At 29.2% G+C, this 21,591-nt stretch overlaps 1 long non-coding RNA gene across 2 annotated transcripts; it reads left to right on the top strand.

Annotated features, from left to right (window-relative positions):
• Positions 1-3,465: 3,465 nt before the first annotated feature.
• Positions 3,466-12,087, top strand: LOC129302204 (uncharacterized). Of its 2 annotated transcripts, XR_008591205.1 has the most exons (3): positions 3,466-3,576; positions 7,743-10,689; positions 11,167-12,087. It is a non-coding gene; the product is annotated as an uncharacterized LOC129302204 (long non-coding RNA). The 2 variants fall into 2 exon arrangements; XR_008591204.1 differs by lacking the exon at positions 3,466-3,576 and having other exon boundaries at positions 7,613-10,689.
• The last annotated feature ends 9,504 nt before the right edge of the window (positions 12,088-21,591 follow it).

Genomic DNA, 21,591 nt, shown 5'->3' with positions numbered 1-21,591 from the left:
AAAAGTTGTAATTAGAACTTGTTATTTTGAGAACTTATTTTTAATAACAGAAATTATACTTAACAAGTTATGATTTCTTGGTCAACTCTTGTGATTCACAGAATAAAAGTTATTGTTTTTTAAGCAAAAATTGTTATTAGAATTTTTTTTAATAATAAAAATTACATTTGATAAGTTGTGATTTCTTGTTCAACTGTTGTAATTTATAGAAAAAAAGTTATAATTTTCAAGAAGGGTAAAATAATTTTTTTATTTTAAAATTTATCAGCACAAAAGTCCATTGGGACTTCAATAGAATTATGATATTTTGAGAGATTAAATTATTTTTTATATAATTTGAAGGAATTTTATTATCATTTTCCCAAATGATATTGTTTTGAGTTTAAAAAAGAAAAAGAAAAAAAATAGCAGTCCACCGTATTTGGACTTAGTAATTTTTTATTGGATTTTATTTTATTTATACACACACCTTTTATTTACTTGTATATTAATGCCTTTTCATTTAAATTTTTCCCTTTTGCAAGGTTTATTAGAATATTTTTATATATTTTAATTTAATTAAAATGTATTATTTTAATTATGATTGGGTTGAACTACAAACTCTTGACCATTGTCTTAACCAGTTTATTGATTGCTTTAATTTTTAGTACCTTAAAAAACATCTAAACATAATGTACCTATGCTAACTAATATGGTTTTGTTTGTTGATTTTAATGTAAATGCCTCCACTGTTTCACTATATTTGGTCTTTTTTAAAACAAAAATTTAGGTGAGTTGGACTGTTTCATTATATTTTGTTATTCAGGGGAAAATTTTTGTTTTATATCACATGTTATTTTAGAGTTCTAAAACAATAGTTAATGATTTTTTTTATTCTTATAGCAACATTCTACATCTTACACGGTTTTATATCTAAAGATATTAAATCCTATAATAAATGAGGGCTAAATTTACTAAAGTAAGTCATATATTTATATATTTATTATATTTCTTTATTTGTTGTCGTGTGCAACCTTAAATGAAAAATAAAATAAAATAGAGGGAGTATTAAAATACAATCATACGTAGAAGTAGAACCTTCATTAAACCACTTCAGATTACACACACATTGACATAGGAAAATAGGGAAGACAAAAAAAAAAAAAGATGTTCTGTTTAACTCTGTTTTCAACCCCAGAAGAAAACAGAGGCAGCAAAAATAACTGTTAAAGCATCTGTTTTAAGTTCTGTTTTCTTGTTAGAAAGGAAGGAATTAAAAATATAAAAGTAAAAATAAGACAATTAAAGGGAATAGACGAGCATATTCATAAGAAAAGGAGGTAATTTAGTTCATGAAGTTTGGAATCATGATTTATGAGATTATTAAAAGGTTTGATGATTTTCATATTTGTAGTTTATATCAATGAGCATTATGCTTATCATGAAGAGAAAAGTGATTTAGTTTATTTTTATCTTTATTTGTTTAATTCATTTTATTCTTTTTAGTAGCCAAACAGGATCTTAATTCTTTTCTATTGAAGTATTTAAACGTAGTAACTTCAGTTTTTGTGATAAGTTGGCAGAACTTAAAATGTTGCAAATTGTTTAATTTTTGCCTTTAACAATCATCACAAGTGGTCATATGTTGGCACGTAAGAATCTAGGCTCTATTTTGTGTTTTTGTTTTGTTAGTTTGGTTCAAATGTCCGGTGAAACTATAGTATTCCTCCACCACAAGTGAGAATTCATGAATAAAATTTGGTAGTACTGTCCTTTAAAAAAAAAAATAATCTAAGTGCTAGATTAATACCATATACTTTTTATATTGATTTGTGAAATTTATTTTTAAAAAACTATATAGTTTTATTATTCTTCTTTGAAGCTCATAATGATTTACATTGACATATATTTCAGCTGCAAATCTTCAATTGCAAATAAGTTATAAATTGTAGAAATTTTGTAAATTTCAAAAGACAGGTTGTGAATACTAGAAATTTAATTGTAAACGACGAAAGATTAGTTGCAAGTAAGTTGTAAAGTGTTAATCTAATTACAATTAAATAATTCAGCCAATTTACATTCTAACTTTAAAAATTGAGTCTTTTATTTTTATAATTAATTAAGCTTTTAGGACTTATTAAACAAGTATAATTTACAAACTATTTCCAGTTAATATTTGTTGTTTATAGTTGAGCTTATAACATTTGTAAACAAGCTATCAAAATTTACAAAGTTTTAATAATTCATAACTTATTTGCAATATTGCCTTTTTTTAGCTCTATTTCAGAAAATTTTCGCATTAGATGGTTAGGGATACTTATAAGAGTATTAATATATATATATAGAGAGAGAGAGAGAAAGAGAGAGATTAGTTGACTAGTAATGTTGATTATTATAATTTTAATAGTTTGATTATGCATTATTGACAAGTTAATATATATATATAGAGAGAGAGAGATTAGTTCACTAATAATATTGCATTTCAAGAAATTATTAAAATATTTTAAAGGCGACAAATTATCAAAGGCCCCTATTACTTTTGAAAAAGTTGATGAATGATTGAAAAGCAAAAGGCACTATGAAATATTTTAAAGGTAAAAATTATCAAAGGTTTTGAAAAAGTTGATGAATGACTGAAAAGTAAAAAGTACTGTGCAATTTCCCCGATCCCACCATTTGCATTATTGAAATGAGGCTGGAAAAGTAACTGGGGGGAAAATGATTACTAAGTGAAAATATGACATGTGATAAGAATGTAATTTGAATAAAGTATAGATTTGATCTCATTAGTAAGGATTTTAATTCATAATTTACAAGCTCTTAAGTTCAAATAGTATTGCTGATATGAGAATTTTAAGGGTTTGTGATTTTTAAATATTTTTATAACTGTTTTTTAAATTTAAAAATATAACCTGTCATGATCTTAATAAATTGTCGAAACCCAACTCATTTAAACTTATATGTATATATATTTAGTTAAAAAATAGGATGCATTCATATGATGAGAATGTGAAATCCTATGAATAAATAATCATAAAAAGGAATTGTTTTTAATAAATCTCAAACTTTATTTTCGTTTATATTTGTTTTCATGAAATTATCATGTGGCCTTTGAAATATTATAATTGTATAAAAATTATTATCAATATAAATATAAATTCCATGCAATATAAACAATAATGGATTTATTTTCTTTATTCTTAATACATTAATTATATCTTAAAATACTCCATATATATTACAATAATTTTTGAATGGAGTAAGTATAATTTATAAGTCCACAATAATTTTATTTTCTTTATTCTTAATTCATTAATTACATCTTAAAATACTCCATATATATTGTTTTCCTTTGGATGCAATAACTGTACGTCAAACATGATCACAGCTAATTAAAGTCTGTGATATATATACATATTTATATATATTTGGCCTTTAAAAAAGGTCCGAGATATATCTATTTTTCTCTGAAGATGGGAGAGATTACTAAGTTCTTCTGCAGCTTCTCTGCCGAAAGCCTAATTGGAGAAATTCATCGAGTTTCTCATAAACCAAAGGTAAGCTTGTGTTTGTTTTGAAGAAGACCACCTGTACCAGGTTAGCTTCTGTTTGGTGGTGTTGTCCTGTTTCTCAGTTCCTGATACCTTTTCAGCATCATCGTGCAATATGTTTCTTAAGAATTTGCAGCATAGAGTTTTAGAGAAGTTCTTATCCGTATTTGTAGTTGGATTTGATTTCATGACCTGTCACGTTATGTGCTTAATTCTTATTAACTAGACTAAACTTTTATTGATGATTGAGATTTTCTTATTTTTCTTTCTTTTTAATGTTTTATTTTTCTCAATAAAGAAAAAATTAGTTGAATTATAAGTTACAACAAAGTATTCATCATGTGACCTTATGAAAATATATATTTTTTACAAGAAAGTTATTTCTTTTGTTTTTTTTAATAAGATTAGGAGTATCATTTGTTCAGATATTTAAGAGATTAATTATTTTCGTGGTCTGGAGAGTAAATAATTAATAAATCCCTCCAAAGTCTTATAGATTTTTAAAGTTTTGTCAAATTATATAAAGATATACTTTCGTAGCATAGGAGGATTTTTTGTGAAATTTTAAAAACCAGGGAGATTATTGATACACTTAAGTTAATGCATAGTTGGCATACATTTAATTTTCCATAATTTATTTTATGTTTATAATAAATATGTATTAATTTCACACGCACGTAGGTACAAAAGGTAACTTGATTTCATAGATTTCATTGTTAAGAGGTGGTAACTAATGACTAATTGTCAGAATACTATTTCCATTTATTTGGATCTCCTCAATTGAGTAAATTATAAAATTAAGGCTTTATCTAAATTTGATTTATTAGATGCTTAAGATTTTATCCTTTTAACTTTTTAAAATAGTTTTTAAGTTCATATAGTTAACATATTATTTTTACTTTACACTTTTTACAGCAAAAATATTATCTTAAAAATTTAAACTCCCCACATTTAATTTCAATAATTTATTTCATGATGCATATTCAATTGAAAATCCTAGATTCAAGTACTTCATCCAAAAATTGGATCTGTTGTTGCTATGTTTTTTTAGATCATTCTTTGGAAGGAAATGCCTAGTGTTTAGAAAATTAATTAAAAAGGAAATTTAAATGTTATAATGATAGAAAAATATGGATAAAATTTTTATAGAACTTTATTATTAACTTACATTGGATACATAAGCAACTACGTGTCTTTTTTTTAGATGACATGATAACTTTGTTAGTAAGATAATTAAGAAATAATAGTAGGAAAATATGTGGTAAAAAAATAAAAAATAAAAGGATAAGAAGATTAATTTTAAACTTTTAAAGATGAAAGGATTTTGTGCAACTGCTTTAAAGTTTATGGAGGTTTTGTATATTTTAGCCTTCTTTTTTATAAAAAAATATTCCCTCCATTTCTTTTGTGACTTAAAAAAATCGTTTTTATATTTACTTATCATTTTAGAAATTTAAGACCTCACATTTTCCGTTCAAAATCATAAGACTAGTTGTGTATTCTGAATCTATATGTAGAAAGCTTAAAGCACAAAACATAGTATGCTATGTTTTGAATACTCTTTCTTATTGAAATAGAGACTTCAATTTGTGAATCTCTCAAATTGCAAGACATAACTGAAATTGGCCTTCTTTGTCTGTTGTTCCATGCACATAGATTGCTTAATTTGGATCACAAGAAAGCTGAAGACATGTTAGCTTTTGATCTTGTTGTTATGTTCTTTATTAGCTCCAATCCCATAAACTTCAACCTATAATTATTTTTATTTAGTATACATGTTTTTTTTTTTTTCCTTTTAATCAACTTTTGTTGGATATGCTTTTATCCATGTTTCTTTATCTTTAATAGTGTTCAAAGTCTATTCTTTTTTCCCCCTTGGTGTTCACAGTTGTTCTTATACAATTACATATATAATTTTGAACCACAAATAGAACATTTTAACATGATACTTGGCATGTTTTGAACTCAGAAGGATTTTAAATATAGAATGGTCATGGCATGTGTAGGGTCAACATTACCTCTATTTTTTTTTCTTCTTGTTTTTCACCATTCATTTAGCGATAAATATTTTCTCATTTTACTATGATTAATTATTTAATTTGATTGATATTTTCTAATTTTTCATTTTTTTACCCTATTATTGATAATTTTGGCTTAAGGATATAATTTTTAAGGAGGCTAGATATACTAAGAAGGTTAGTATATTTTTTTAGATAATTAATTGAAAATAAAATATAAATGTTTTTTAAAAAATTTATTACTTACACCCTTAAATTGCACAAAATATTCAAAATGTCCCAAATTAACTCAAAAATTTGTGGAATCAACCTTTTTGTTTGCTATTAATATTTTTATGTTATGTTTAATAATTGTTTGAAACTCAAATTTTTACATCATTTATTTTCATGTAACATTTTTTTTTATAAGTAATCGATTTTTTCCTTGTACGATAAAAAGTTTATGGGCAGTGTCATCATTTGCATATTCTTTATTATCTCTCATTCCTAATTTTCTGCTTAATATGCATGGATGATTTTTTTGCTGCTTGTTATAAATAAGAAAAATGGCTTTCACCTTTTAAGTCTAGATTCCTTATTAAGTTCAAGGATGAACCAATATGGTGATGTTTAAAATAAATTTTAATAGTTGAGTTAATTTAGATGGTTTATATGTTAAATTCTCATTATTTTTAATTTTAAATTAAAATATTTCTTTATAATAGTGATAGTTACAATATTGTTTTTATTTCATCATACTAAATGTTCATTTTTATCCGTATTTGAATTATAATTTTCTCTCTGTTTTTTTTTTCTCCCTTCGGTCAACGAATTGTAATTTTCTCATATGCACAGGTTGAGTTGCTTTACATGGACATGATCCTTAAAAGTTTGATATGTACAAATAACTTCCATTACCTTTAGAACTTTTTGATAATTCTTTAATTTTTTTCATTTATGCAAACAACTTCCCATCATCAATTAACTATCCGTTATTTTTCTAAAATAATAAACTATTTTCTCAACCGAGAAATTTTTTAAAAGTTTATGGGCAGGGTAATTTGCATATATTTTTATTATAATACATTCCTAATATTTCCACATAATATCCATTGATACTTTTTTGGTATAAAGAAGAAAAATGTCTTATCATCTTTTAATCTAGATTCTTCATTAATTTCAAGGATGAACCGATAGATGTTTCAATTATATTTGAATACTTTAGAGTTAATTTAGATGGCTTAGATTTTCGATCATCTTCATGTTTTATTTTCAATTAAAATATATTTATTAATATCCATTGATAAATCAAAATCAATTTTATTTCAAAATATTTTTTGCTATATTTAATTAGGTCGAATCCTTTTAATTTTTTAATCTAAAGTTAGGTCATATTATTTTTAATTAAAAATAAAATATTTATTTATTTTATTAATATTCTTTTATTTTCTTATCGTTGGTTGAATTGCTTTTAATGGAGAATTATGGGTTCTAGATTGTTAGCAAGTTGTGGAAGCAGCAATATGTTATGACTTCTATCCTTCTCTCCGCTTGAAAAGTTTGTGCTCTTGTGTGTGCAGCAACATGCCTTTTTCTCAATTATCAATTATATCAGACCTGCTTCGAATTATCTATTTTCTTACTAAATTTTCTATTTATATTTTTGAACAAAATATTTAAGAAGATATTCTGAGTAAAATTTTAAAGCATTTATCTCAATATTATTTTTAAAAAAATATTGAATTTAATCTATTTGCATTTTTTTAACATTTCCTTTTTTGATTAAAAAGTGCTAAATTACAGAAAAAATAATTGAAGAAGTCTAAAGACTCCCAAGTTTAGAACTGACTGCAAAGGATTAAGAATTAAATTTTTTTTATAAATTATATAACTAAATTGCTATATATTGATTTTTTAAGTTATCAAATACTCTCTTAATTTACAACATAAAATTCTCCAGGTGACTTTAGAAATGTTCCTTTTTTTCACTTCTTTTTTTTTTATTTTTTGTTTGCAATGAAGTTATTTCTATTGTCACCAAAGATTTTTTTTTTTAATCGTGAGATGAATTTGATTTTCAAATTCTTTAAGTATTGATAATATGAGTCCTTAGTTATCATTTTATCTCCATCTAATATCAAATAATTACTTTTATAGCATTCAAAATTATGATTATATTATCTCATAAATTATAGCAACATTATTGCACTTTTAGAGGACATGGAGATCATTGTCACTGTTGTAAATGGTATTTTGAGCAAGTTAGTGGATGCAACAATACATGAAGCTTCTTATTCTTGCTGCTTCAACAAGTATGTCAAAGAGCTTGAAATAGCAAAAACAAAGTTGCAATCCAAAATAAGAGATGTTCTTGATCGAGCTAAGAAGGATAAGAAGCAGACAAAGAAAGTTGTTAAAGAAGTTGAGAAATGGCTTTGTAAAGCGGACTCTTTGGTAGCAAAACTGGTGCAGGTAGAAGAAAGATAAAGAACAAAAACAAGACATCTTGTTTTAAGTATTGCCCTAACTTGATTAAGCGTTTCACTCTAGCTAAACAACTTGAAGGGAAGATCAATGAAATTAAAGAGCAATGCAATATTGAATTCCCAGAATTTTCTCGACTAGAATCACTTGTTGGCATGAGCTATTATTCTTCTGAAAGTTTTGTACGCTTTAAGAGTAGGCAGGGGGCATATGATGAACTTTTGGAGGCACTTAAAGATGAGCATGTGAACATGATTGGATTGTCTGGTATGGGGGGATGTGGGGAAAACGATCTTGGTGAAAGAAGTGGGGAAAGAAGCGGAATAGTTTTTTAGAAAAGTTGTCTTTGTTGTTGTGTCTAATACCTTTGAAGTCAAAAAAATTCAAGAAAATATAGCAAGCCAACTTGGTAATTTTGAATTGAAAGAGAAAGAAGGACAAGAGAGGGCCAAGCGATTATCCATGAGATTGGGGAGTGGGGAAAGGTTCCTGATTATTCTAGATGATGTATGAAAAAAGCTTGATTTTGAGGCCATAGGGATTCCTCTTGTAGAAAATGAAAAAAGTTATTGCACTGTGCTTATAACTACTTGAAAACTTCAAGTATGTAGACAAATGAATTGCAAAAGAACAATTCCATTGAAGGAATTAGATGAAGTTGAAGCATGAGAGCTCTTTAAAAAGTATTCAAGGACATTTGATGATGACACTACTACTCCCTTGAAGAGATTGGCACAAGAAATTACCAAAGAATGTGGTGGTTTACCTGTTGCTATTGTTGTTGTAGCCAGCACTTTGAAAGGAAAACCTCAATATGAGTGGGAGGAAGCATTGAGAACACTAAAAGATTCAATCTTTCTTGATTTTGATGATGAGGGATTAAGAAATCCTTACTCATGTCTTCAATTAAGCTATGAAAATCTAGAGAATGAAGTAGCCAAGTCAATCTTCTTGTTATGTTCTGTATTTCCTGAAGATTATGAAATTCCAATTGAGCAATTAACTGTGTTTGGAGTAGGGCTTAGTCTTGTGGAAAAAGTTGACTCATATCAAAGAGCAAGAGAGAAAGTGATCAGTAGGGGCAAAAATAGGCTTATAAATTCTTGTTTGTTGCTAGAAGTTGTTGGAAAAAACACTCATGTCAAAATGCATGATTTGGTTCGTGATGTAGCCTTACGAATTTCAAAGAAGGAGATTAGATTGATCAATGAAGAAAGCAAATCAAAGCAAAAAGCATTAAAAGAAGATATGATTTTGAAGGATGATATTGTAAGATATTTATGGCTTGATGATATGGAGGGATTATCTTATAAGTTGGATTGTTCTAAACTTGAGTTTCTTTCTATTTTCACTAGAAAAGAACCTACTTCGAAGCTATCAAATGTTTTCCTCAAACACATGGAGAAGCTTCGAGTTTTGATTCTTGAGTGTAAATGTTATATGTAGTGGAGTGAAAGTCGAGAAATCTTGCAATGCTTGAATTTGGCCCCTTTGGTATATAATCTTGGTTGCCTATTCTTACAAAATTGGTCATTAGGAGACATCTCTTTCATTAGAAGCCTTAATAGACTCGAGTCTCTTACATTAGAGAATTGTTCTTTTAAAGAATTGCCTAAATTCATTGTAGAACAGAAGAACATGAGATTATTAGATATTTGGAGATGTAAAATTCAAAAGAATCCTTATGAAGTGATTGGAATGTGTTCTCAATTGGAAGAATTGTATTTTTGTGAAAATGACGGAGTTTGGCTAGATCAAGGTAAGAATATTGGTGACTTCTTCAATAAATTTACACCAAAATTAGGTAGTTATTGTATAGAATTTGGAAGCTCTACTTTCAAACGACAAGAGTTTCCTATTACAAGAAGTTTACATGTTGATTTTGAAACTTGTATGTCAAATTCAACAATTAAGGATGTGATGCAAAGAGCAAAGGTTCTCTCCATAGGAAGAATCACAAGTTGTAAATATATACTCCCTGATGTGTCTCAAACAATAGGAGGAGATATGGATGCTTTGGCTAAACTTTCAATCCTTTTCTTTGAGGAGATAGAATACATGATAGATCTTGCAAATCATTTGGGTGAAGTTGGAATTATCTCCAGATTGACTCATCTAACTATAAAATGGATGAAACATTTGAATTCCTTGTGTTGTGGTCATCTTCCTTTAAGCCTTTTTGCAAAATTAGAAGTACTAAAGATAGAGAATTGTGATTCACTTGAGCATTTAATAGTAGAAGAAGGGGAGGAGATAGTTGCATATGATAGTAGACATCAAAGGAGCTATAGATCTACATTCCCAAATTTAAAAAGACTAACAATACATAAGTGCTGTCAACTAAAATACTTAATGCCCATCTCTTGTGCTCAAAGCCTTGCAAAATTGGAAGATCTATAAATAATGAATGCTCATAAATTAAAGAGTATGTTTGGCCCATCCATTTATGAAGATCCAAATCAAAATGAATTCCAAATCATCCAGTTTTCATCTTTGAGAAACCTAACTCTATGAGCATTGTCAAGTATCATTAGCATTTGTCCAAAAATTATGATCCAATATGCCCATCTTTGAAAGATATGATGTTAGATAGATGCCATCAATTAAATTCCATGTCCATGAATCATTGGATTGTTGGATGCAGGTTAAGTCAAATGCATGATCAGATAGCATATGAGGTACGATGTCTTTTAATATAATATTGTTTATTTTATTTTATTGTATTATTTTTTTAAAATTATACATGATTATTTGAAATATTCAAAAATGGTAAAACATTTGTTGGTTTATGAATATAGTTTAACATTTGCTATAATTCAATGAAGAAAAATTCGTGTTCTCTATGTTTAATCTATTAGAACATCAATAGTGCATGTAATAAAGGAGAATATATTAATTTCTAATTAAAATTTCCATTCGGACTCCTAAATGAAATGAATTTAATTTATGGATGTTGATGTTGATTAGATTTTAAGGCACCCACAATCAAAAATGAAGAAGACAGTGATTGGTAAAGTACATGTGGCAAAGAGGACAACATGGCATACTTACTTTCTTGCTTTTATATAGTTGTGGAATATATGTAATTAATTATGCTGATTGTTATTCAACATTACTATATAGTTCATGGGTTCATATTCTTTTTTTATTTATAGGACTTGTTGAAGGTAGCTGTGTCCTCACTGCAAACATTACAATCACTTTATATGCATGATACTAAAATAGAAGTTATTTTCGATGCGGATGAGATTCCTAACAATGCACAACAAGTGAACTCAAGCTTACAAAGGCTTCGATTGGAATATCTACCAAAGTTGAGGGATATATCAAGGGGTCCCAAAAATTTCTTACTCCTTCAACATCTTCATTATTTACGTATTTGAAATTGTGACAATTTGGGAGTTATATTCCCTACATGCATTATAAGAAGCCTACCACAGTTGAGATTTCTTTGTATTCAGGGATGTAAGGAATTGGAAGAAATAATTGGAGATGATGAAGAAGAAAATCAAAGTGTGTTAAATCCTCACCAACCTGTTGTCTTTCCAAATCTCACCACAATCGAAATTGGAAATTGTGATAAGTTGAAATGTGTATTCCCTATCTCTACATATCATGTGCTCCCAAGACATTACCATATATTCCTATAAGGAATTGGAGGCAATTGTCAAAGAAAATCAAAATGTGCTCAATCCTAACAACCTGCTATCTTTCCAAGTCTCACCATAATCTTCATAGAAGATTGTCAAAAATTGAAACATGTATTTCCCATGCCAACATGTGGTATGCTTCCCAAACTAAGGGGAATGTGGATATCTAAAGTATCAGAGCTAGAGAGAGTATTAGGAGATGAAGAAGCAGAGACAATGCCTATAAAAGAAACTCTCATTCCCAACTTGAAGGTTGCAATACTTTTTTGACTGCCAAAACTCACTGCACACAGCCTCAACATTCATAATCTCCAAAGTGTGAGATACCTTGTTGTAGATCAGTGTCCCCAAGTCTCTAATGCTCTCACTCCCACCATAACTCCTTTGAATTTACTATAAATATTAGAAAATAATTCAGGTACTCAATATTATTTGTGCTTGTGTGACAGTTATATATATATATATATTTTTTTTTTCCCCTTATCATTATGATTATTGCCTCCATTCCATCATCAATATCAAGTTTTTATCTTAATGTGTTTCAGTGATATGTATATACACACACACATATATAAGAAAAGTATATATTTAATTATGTTTTAAATTTATATATGTATTTTTCTAATTTCAAAAATATATATTGGTCATTTTATTAAAAAAAACTAATATAAGACGAAGGATTTGGCGATTTACGATAAACATAAATGAGGGGTATTCCAAGGCTCATGGTAGAGAAATATAGGGTTGTTAGTTTAGTGGGGGGTTTTTTTTTGTCCTTTATATAATAGTTAGCTTAGTTTTTATGGATCCAGATCCTCTCCGAAGCATTTTCCCTCAATATCTTTTAGTACTTCAATCTTAGCCCTTCAATAAATATCAAATGTCTCATACTTTTTCATATCATCCCATGTAGAAATAATTTTATTTTAAAAATAATTCTTTCAACTTGATCTAAAAAGTTTCTCTTTAGCTTTTTTAAAATAATTTTTTATTAAATAGATTATGCCATAATTTGAATAAGATACATGATAAATACTTGCTTATATTCTAACTTACTTTTAAAAAATTTTAAACAAATTTTCATTAAATAGATTATGTCAAAGTTTGAATAAGTTAGATTGTACCTGCTTATAGTCTGACTTACTTTGTAGATTTTTTTAAACAGATTTTTATTAAACAAGTCACTTTGTAAAAATTTGTAGGATAATTTTTTAGAACAAGTTTTGAAAATAGAAAATTAAATTTAATAAAGGAATTATTTTTTAAAATAAAATTGTTTCTAAGTGGGATGATGTGTCAAAATATGGAACATTGGATATTTATTGAAGGGTTGAAATTAAGATGTTGAGGGAAAACGCTTTTGTCTGGATCCAATTTTTATATTTTTCTCTCTTCACTTCTACTTGAATATAAGAAATGTTTTTTTAATACAATTATCATGATTTTTTTAAAAAAGAAAATTTTTGCTGTCAACAAGTTGTGGTCTATATATCTGTATCTTTTATTGTGGATATGGTAATTTTTTTAATTCAAGTTCTGAAATTTTTAGAAGAAAAATTATTTGAAAAATATTTTGTATATCATTTATTGTGCATTAAGGATCCAAGTAGTAAAAAAAAATTCAAAAAAAAAGCATATGGAAACAGCACATCACTTTTACTAGTTACAACTTGACCACATTTAAAAAGTTCTTATTTTTTTCTCATCACGTTGTTGTGTATGGTTTTTTGTCCTAATTTAAAATTGAAGTCTCAATTGTTAGAGCATATAATTCAGGTTTTTTAATTACTAGTAACTACTAATTAATTATCATAGCTTGTAAGAATATATTTTCATTATTAAAGCACATCAAACATTAATTATCAATAAAAATAAATTTGTTTTGATGATAGCCACATGAAAATAATTGAACTATGTGATTACTTAAATTCAATCAGTCCGCAAAAATTTTATTTGAGAAACGTGTGTTAAGTTGTATTTTTTATTATTTCATTACTTAAACTACATAATTAATAATGTGCGTGTATTTGGGAGGAATTGCTGTTGATACGATTGTTAGTTAATATAATATGTCTTTATAAATCATATAGATTATGAAAGTTTAGGTTGGTGGAAATGTGGGCAGTTGTTGAGAACAATGAGAATGGATGTTGAGAACAGTGAGCAAGAATTAAATCCTGTTGCTTCACCAAACTTGACACAAGTATATTTGTGTGTATACAGTATAGAGAATTTATAGCTAATGTAACTCTCTAGGGAACTCGAGTGAAGCTTAATTACATGATGCTTTATATAAAAACAACACCTTATTAATTTTCTCTTTCCTATAGAGTGTTGAAGAGCCCAAAGAACAATATAGTGCTGATGATGATACAAACATAACAGAGCAAAAGGTCATTGCAACTCTGCTTCAATTGCTTTTCACTCAAGTAAAGTTTAGCACTTGCAGTTATAAAAAACACCTTATTAATTTTATCTTTCCTTTATAGCATTGAAGAGTTTGAAAAACAAAGTTCTAATGATGACTCAAACTTGGTAGAATAATAGCTCTATTAATGGCTCAGTTACTTTATATTCAAATAAAGCTTAACACGTGGTGCTATAAACAATACTTAATTAATTTTCTATTTCCTACAAAGTGTTAAAGAGTTTAAAGAACAGGGTTCTAATGATGACACTAACATAGCAGAGAAAAAGGTAATCACTGCTCTGCCAATAAATCCAGTTACTTTATGTATATGACTAAAAAGTTTCATATCTTTCGTCGTTGTACAGAGAGTAGAAGGTATTATTGAAGAAAGTTCTAGACCCAAAAATGCCACAGTAATTGCACAAGAAACTTATCTAGACCCAACAATCTCACTCCAGGGCTCTTTTTTTTCTTCTCTACCTAAACCACTTCCTCAGATATTGCTCAAACTATGATTTTAGTCTATTTACCTTTATAGCATTGCCAATTTCATTAACATGTATGAAATTTACTGATAAGCATTTGCCAAATTGTTCCTTGTTTATTTCTCATGAAACTAAAAAAAAATTACTAAGGTATAATTACCTTATCAACTCATTCAAAACTAGCAAGCTCATTGATGATGCCTTAGTCATGTCAGTATTCAATTAAACTAAGATTGACTTAATATAATATAGGCCAATCCTAGGTTATTATTTTTAAAGAGCAATTTAGGGGTTATCTTAAGTTGGTTTTAGGTATTTAATTACTAATAAAAAAAAACCTAAAACTGAATGCTAGATTTCTACACTAAAGTGAAAATGAGAAAATTGCAATTTATGCCACTAAAACTACCTAAATGGATGTTAATGCTAATGTCTAATAATTAAATGTTATTATGCAATGCATGAGTTTTAAAATATAATTGGGCAGGTTTGGTTCAATAAAATTAATTAAGTAACAAAGATGATTAATTAACCAAAAATTAAGAAAAGTTTGATTCAAATGTGGTAAAGGGAACAACTTAAAACTGCACATGAAGTTAACTTTCCTAGCTCCATTTAAAGGGAAATGATAAAAGAGTATAATCGGTAAATTTTTTTAATATAAATGAAAACAACAAAATAGAATAGCAAATACAAAACTAAAAGTCCTCCATGAATGAAGGAATAGAATCACCAGCCACTATGTGAAGACCCATGGGGAGAGATGAGGCTCGTTTTGCTAAGGAATCAGCTTCTGTGTTGAACTCCCTTCCAATGCAAATCATATCAACCTACCAGTCTCTTTGAAGTAATTGTTAAATCTCTGTAATAATCTCTCAATCCTCATAAAGATTGTGATTAGTGGCTCTTAACAGAGATAATGTTTCACGACAGTCACTATGGAGTCTTACATGCTTGGTTTTAATATCCCAAGCATGCTTAAGTCCCATATGGCATGCCCATAGTTTCGCTGTTAGATTAATTATCACCCTTCTCTAATTGGAGCTTGAAAGCTTCAATAGTATTTCCTTTAGTATCCTTAACTAGTCCTCCACAATCTTTAGCATTTGTAGAAACCTCAAAAGCCTCATCAACATAAATAAAAAGCACATCAAGGGCCAAAATATTCATATATTCCTACATAATAGGACGAATGCCAGAAATAGATGTATTTTGTAAATGAAGGTTAGCCCCTTTCATGCAATTAAGGATAGTAGTAGTTTGTACAATGACACTCACTGATGTCGATCTACAACCCTCAAAAACTCTCTCATTTCTACGCTCCCATATCGCCTAACATATAGAACAACAAACATATCACACCACTTGGAATTGTTAACTTCCACTTGTATCTTAAGATTCATCTTACACCAATCACGCAAGTCTGTAGTAAAGAAAGCTTGTCTTTGAGAAGGCCATATCAATTGCATCCACACTTCCCTAGCTTTAGGACACTGTCTCATCACATGCAAAGTGTCTTCAACCTACCCAGGGCAACAACTGCACCACGATTAATTGCTCAAATGACGGTCAAAATGAGACTTATTAGTAAAGATATAGTCATGACTCATGAGCCAAAGGAAAGATCTACAGTGCTAAGGCGCTTAAAGTTTCCAAATCTTGGTCCATAATGATCAAGGCAAGCATAATAATCTATCAAGAACTCATAAGTAGATCTAATTTTAAACATACCATGCTCCTCTAATTTCCATCTAACAGCCACCTCATTCACATAGTTAGTCGTGAATTCTACCCTAACTTGGACTTTCTCCTAATTGTTTCTCAAACCTCTCTAGAACTAAGATCCATTGTGAGTCCTATTTACTTGTGATATTAACTCCTTCCCACATTTGTTGTTACTCCTGATGACTCTAGCCTATAAAGCCTCCTTGTTATGTATAAGGCCCCATCTCACTTTCATAATAAAGGCTTTGTTTTGAAGTTGTGTATGTCTTAATCTAAGGCCACCATTTCCTTTTGGTTTACACATTTCATCCCAAGCAACAACATGAATCTTTTTTCTTTCCCCAGTCGAACCCCATAGAAAACTACGAGAATATTTACCAATCTCCTCACAAGTACTCACAGGAAGATGAGTTGTTTGCATACAATATAAAGGAACGGTACTCAACATAGGCTTTGTTAGAGTTGTTCGTCCTGCAAAAGAGATAGAAGTAGCCTTCCAACTAGAGAGTCACTGCTTCATTTTATCCATCATAAATTGATAAGTATTTTTGGTCACACAATTATGATGGAGAGGGACCCCAAGATATTTACCTAGATCTACCGTATAGTTAAATTCAAGTAAGTCATTAAGTTGCTGTGCTATATTATTACCTAACTAAAGGGAACCATAAACACAAAGTCTAGCACTTAATCCACTAGAAAACTCATAATGAACTAAATGCTATAATTATGAATTAGGTTAATTAAACCTAATAAAACTGATGCCAATTAATTCAAAAATATATCTAGAAAAATGTTTAAATTATCTAATTGGATAATTAGATAAATTATCAACTTAATTGAATAATCAAGAGGTAAAAAGAACAACCCAAATTTGTAACAAATACCACAATGACAAGTAGATCAACAATGAGAATTCAATCATTAATTTATTTGGCAAAGAAAGGGTAATAAACATAAATTTCAAAAATTTATGCAACACAAAATCAATCCAATTCAAGATTCAAAAATATTTACAACCTAGAACTAGATTGTACTCAAGTATTATAACTTAAAATCATTTAAAACTAAATAATCCTAAGCTCTTGAATTAAAAAGACAAATGAAAAATCACTCCTCAATAGTCTTCAGGTGCAAATTATAGGCTCTAGCTTCCTTCATGTTCATCCCAAGTTGTCTCTCAAACTAGCTCAAGCTTTCACAATTTTCCTTCTTCTTCCAAAATCTAAGCCCATATGTGAGAATTTGATGAAATATTATTTAATGACTAATGGAGTGAGATGGGACGGTGGGGATGCTGTGAATGGAACTAAAATGATTTTCAAAGGATGAGGTGGTGCTAAGATTGAAATGAAGAATTGAGGAAGTGGAGAATTAGAGTGATGATGTGTGCAATAGCTTGGGAGAGAAATGGATTATGAATGAAAGTGGTTTTGTGATGGTGAATCAATGTGAAGTTGGTGACGAAGCGGAAAAAATGGGCAAAGAAGTTGCTGGTACAGCCAAAAAAGTACTAGAGAGAACTTCTTAAAATTGCAGGTGGCCACTGTGTGAATGTGAGAAAGGTTAGGGGAAAATGATCCAATGGCTAGAAGAGTAGGTAGAGAGTTTTGAAAAAATTACAACCATTAAATTTAAAAACTGCCAATAAGAAAAAAAGATTAAAAAAATATAAAAGTTCTCTAATTTTCTTTAGTTTGAAATGCTTATTATATTCTTAATGAATCTAAAAAATGTCCTCCAAAGCCTTCACTATTGGATATCTTTTGAAACTTATGAATTAATCTTTGCTGTTGAATTTTAATTCTGCTTATAAACTGAAAAGTCAACATGAACTTATTAGTATAGGTTATATTCAAAACAAATCCCATGTCTTATGAAATATTTTTAAATTAATTTTTTCCAGCAATTATAATTTTCTCACAAAATGGCCAAAAACTCAAATAATGGATAGTAATTCAAATTAGGCTTAATTAAACATTGGCAAAATTAAACTATGTTAAAAATAGAAAAAATAAAATATTAACAATTTGAGCTCAAAATTCTTATAATTAATTCACAAATATATCATTTCTCAAAATTGGCTAATAATTCAATAATATCTAATTAACCCAAATTAATCTAAAATTATCTTTAAAATGCATGGAACATGTGAGATAAAATAAATAAAATCTATGTTTCATCACTGGCTCAAGTTTAATATATACTTCTCTACCTAAGGCATTTCCATGTGATGCCATAGACAACTTATTTAATTTTATCTGTCACATAAAATGTTGAAGGGTCCAAAGATTAAAGCAGTGATCATGAGATAGACACACTAAAGCAAAAGGAAAATAGCACTTCACCAATGGGTTTAATCAGTGTTACATGTATGACTTAATAAAGTTAAATATCTTTTTGTTGTTATTTCAGGGTGTTGAGGGAAGTTCTATATCAGAAAAAGCTACAATAACTACCCCAGCAACTCAGTTGGACCCAACAAGCTCACTCCAAGGCTCCTTAGTTTCTTCCCTACCCAAAGCACTTCCACAAGTATTGCTCAATCTATGTTTCTGCTCCTTAAACCTCACAACGTTGCCAACTTTAACAAATCAATTGCCATGTCTTATGGAGAAACTGATATTACTAACAACTAATAATGTTTTGTGGAGCTCATATGATTCATGTGTGTAATGTAATAGATCAGTAAATATTCTAATCTTTCTCTACTATTGCATTACAAAGACACAAATCAAAGTACCCAAGAGAGAAAAACATCAAAGGAAAATATAAAAAGCACTTCCATCATTTGATTTAAAAATTAAATGACTAAAATTTACATAAAATTGTTGCTATGCAGGGTATTGAAGGAAGGTTTGAAGGTTCTATATCAGAGAATGCTAATATAATTACCTCACCAACTCAATTAGTACCAGTAAGTTCATTCTTAGGCTCATTAGTTACCTCTCTTCCACGTGTAGACTTTGAATATAATGCTGGTCAATCATCAATACCACCAGTGCTTAAGGCTGCTACCACTAGAAATCAGGTTATGGCAAAGGCCCTTGAAAACTTGGAGATATGTTTGAATATGCCTCTCAAGGACATAGCAACATTTGAGTCCAATATCCTTTGCCTTCTTACTGCTCTCAACTTCCTGTCTCGCCTTTCCTTTGATGATGGAGCTTTATCCCATGGACTTAAATCTATAATACAGTCTTTTCTCAAGGATGTTTCAAGCATTCTTCATTCTTTCAAGCTAGCATTTGTTTTTGTCAACAGATTTTCCATGTTCATGAATGAAGCTCAAGAGAAGGAAGCTCAGATAAAGGAACATATCTCTAGGTTGGAGAAAGAGATAGAAGATTGTGAGGCTAAGATACCATCTCTTCAAGAGCAACTGAAGAAAATTGTTAAAGAAATCCAAGAGTTCAAGAAAGTTTATGAGACTGTGAGGAAAGAAAAGTCTGAAATGGTGGAAGATGAAAAAAAAAGCTCCACAACAAATGCTTGAGGCTGATTATAAGTGGTCAGTGCTATATAGTTGATTTCAACAGAACATTTATTTTCATGCTTATCAAGCAATGCGGTCTGGATTTGAAGATAACAGTGAATCTGGTGGAGACTATAGCATAGAAACCAATGAAAAAGATCATAAAAAAGACACTGAAGTTATGGCTGAATCAAAGAGCGAGCATCATTCTTCACAGGTTAGAACTAATCAATCTATGTTGCCCATTGCATCATCAAACCTCACAATGATGTGCATCTTCAATCTACATATTGCACCCTTACCTTGTCTTCTTCTATTATGCATGACATAATATGAACTAATCTTGTTGGATTTAATGTTGCTTAGTGTCTCAAAACAGCAAGGGAGAATTACAATCAGGTCCCACACAGAAAAATTAATTACTATAAGATTGTCAATACAGTTTATTTTAATTGTCAATGGATCTTGCAGTAATTAATTTTCTTGTGTGGGACTTTAATGTAATTCTCCCAATCATTGCCCAGTGGTGGACAAAAAAGAAGGGGGGAAAAGAATCCATCTTCACCAACATATTTTGAATTGACTAATGTGTAATTGCCACATAATTATTTAGTGGCTCCTCTACCTAAGGTAGCTTACACATGAAAATGTAACTTTGATAACCTCTTGTGTTTGTTTTGTGTGTTTGTGTGTAAAAGCATTTAGTAATAGCTTTCATCTTCATGCTAACATTTCTTATTTTGACTATATATTCATTAGTATATGTATAAATGGTTGGTGAATGAAATATCAATAAGTGAATCAATTTCGATAAACCAAGAACAATGACTTACAGAAATTGAAACGATTAATAATGAAATCAATGAGAGAATCAAAATAATGCTTTAAGCATATGACCTTGCTATATATTAAATATCATATAAAGCAACTTATTTTCATTTTCTTTGCTATACAGAATATTGAAGAGCCCAAAGATCAAAGAGCTGAAGAGAATATGTCAAAGAAAAATGCAGTAGCACCTCTATTAACTTATACAACTGTGAAGTGACTGAAACTTACATGCCTTTTGTTGTTGTACAGGATGTTAAAGGAAGCTTTGATGGTTCTACACATAAAAATGCTAAGGAAGGTTCTTCATCTACTAATTCTAAACTAATAAGCTCAATCCAAAATTCATTGGCTAGTTCTTACTCAAGCATTTTCATATGCAAGCTAGTGCTAATACTTTGTTGACATTAAGATTTTTAAAGTGGAGTTGAAGATTTTGATGACTCATTCATTAATTAAAACAAAAATTTAACTTCTATATATTGCTTACTTTCCTATCAAAACAGGTAAACTATTTTAATACTTAGCATATGTTGCTACAACTTAAAAATGATGCTTCTTTAAATTACATCCATACTTCTTTGTTTAGAAGCCAATCAAGGTCAACCAAATAAAGGTAGATATTGAAGTCGTGGCAAAGGCCTTTGCAGACTTGGAAGTTTGTTTGAAAATTCCTCTTAAGGACATAGCAAGTTCAGAATCCAACAGCCTTCGCCTTCTCATTGCTCTCAATTTCTCGTCTCGCCTTTCCTTTAAAGATGGAACTTTATGTCAAGAACTTAAAGCTACTATACAATCTTTGCTCCAAGACTTTCCAAGCATTTTATGTTCTTTCAAGTCAGCCTTTGCTACCATCAACAATTTTCCCAAGTTTACGAATGAAACTCAAGAGAAGGAAGCTAAGCTGAAGGATCATATGACTGTGTTGGAGAAGGAGAAACAAGATTGTGAGGCTAAGATATCATCTCTTCAAGACAAAAGGAAGAATTATGTTGAAGAAATCATAG

This window comes from Prosopis cineraria, unplaced genomic scaffold, assembly GCF_029017545.1.
Source record: "Prosopis cineraria cultivar Desert tree isolate PC_DT_omini unplaced genomic scaffold, ASM2901754v1 PC2, whole genome shotgun sequence".
NCBI classification, from domain to species: Eukaryota; Viridiplantae; Streptophyta; class Magnoliopsida; order Fabales; family Fabaceae; genus Prosopis; species Prosopis cineraria.
This window is presented reverse-complemented; position numbering and strand designations above follow the sequence as displayed.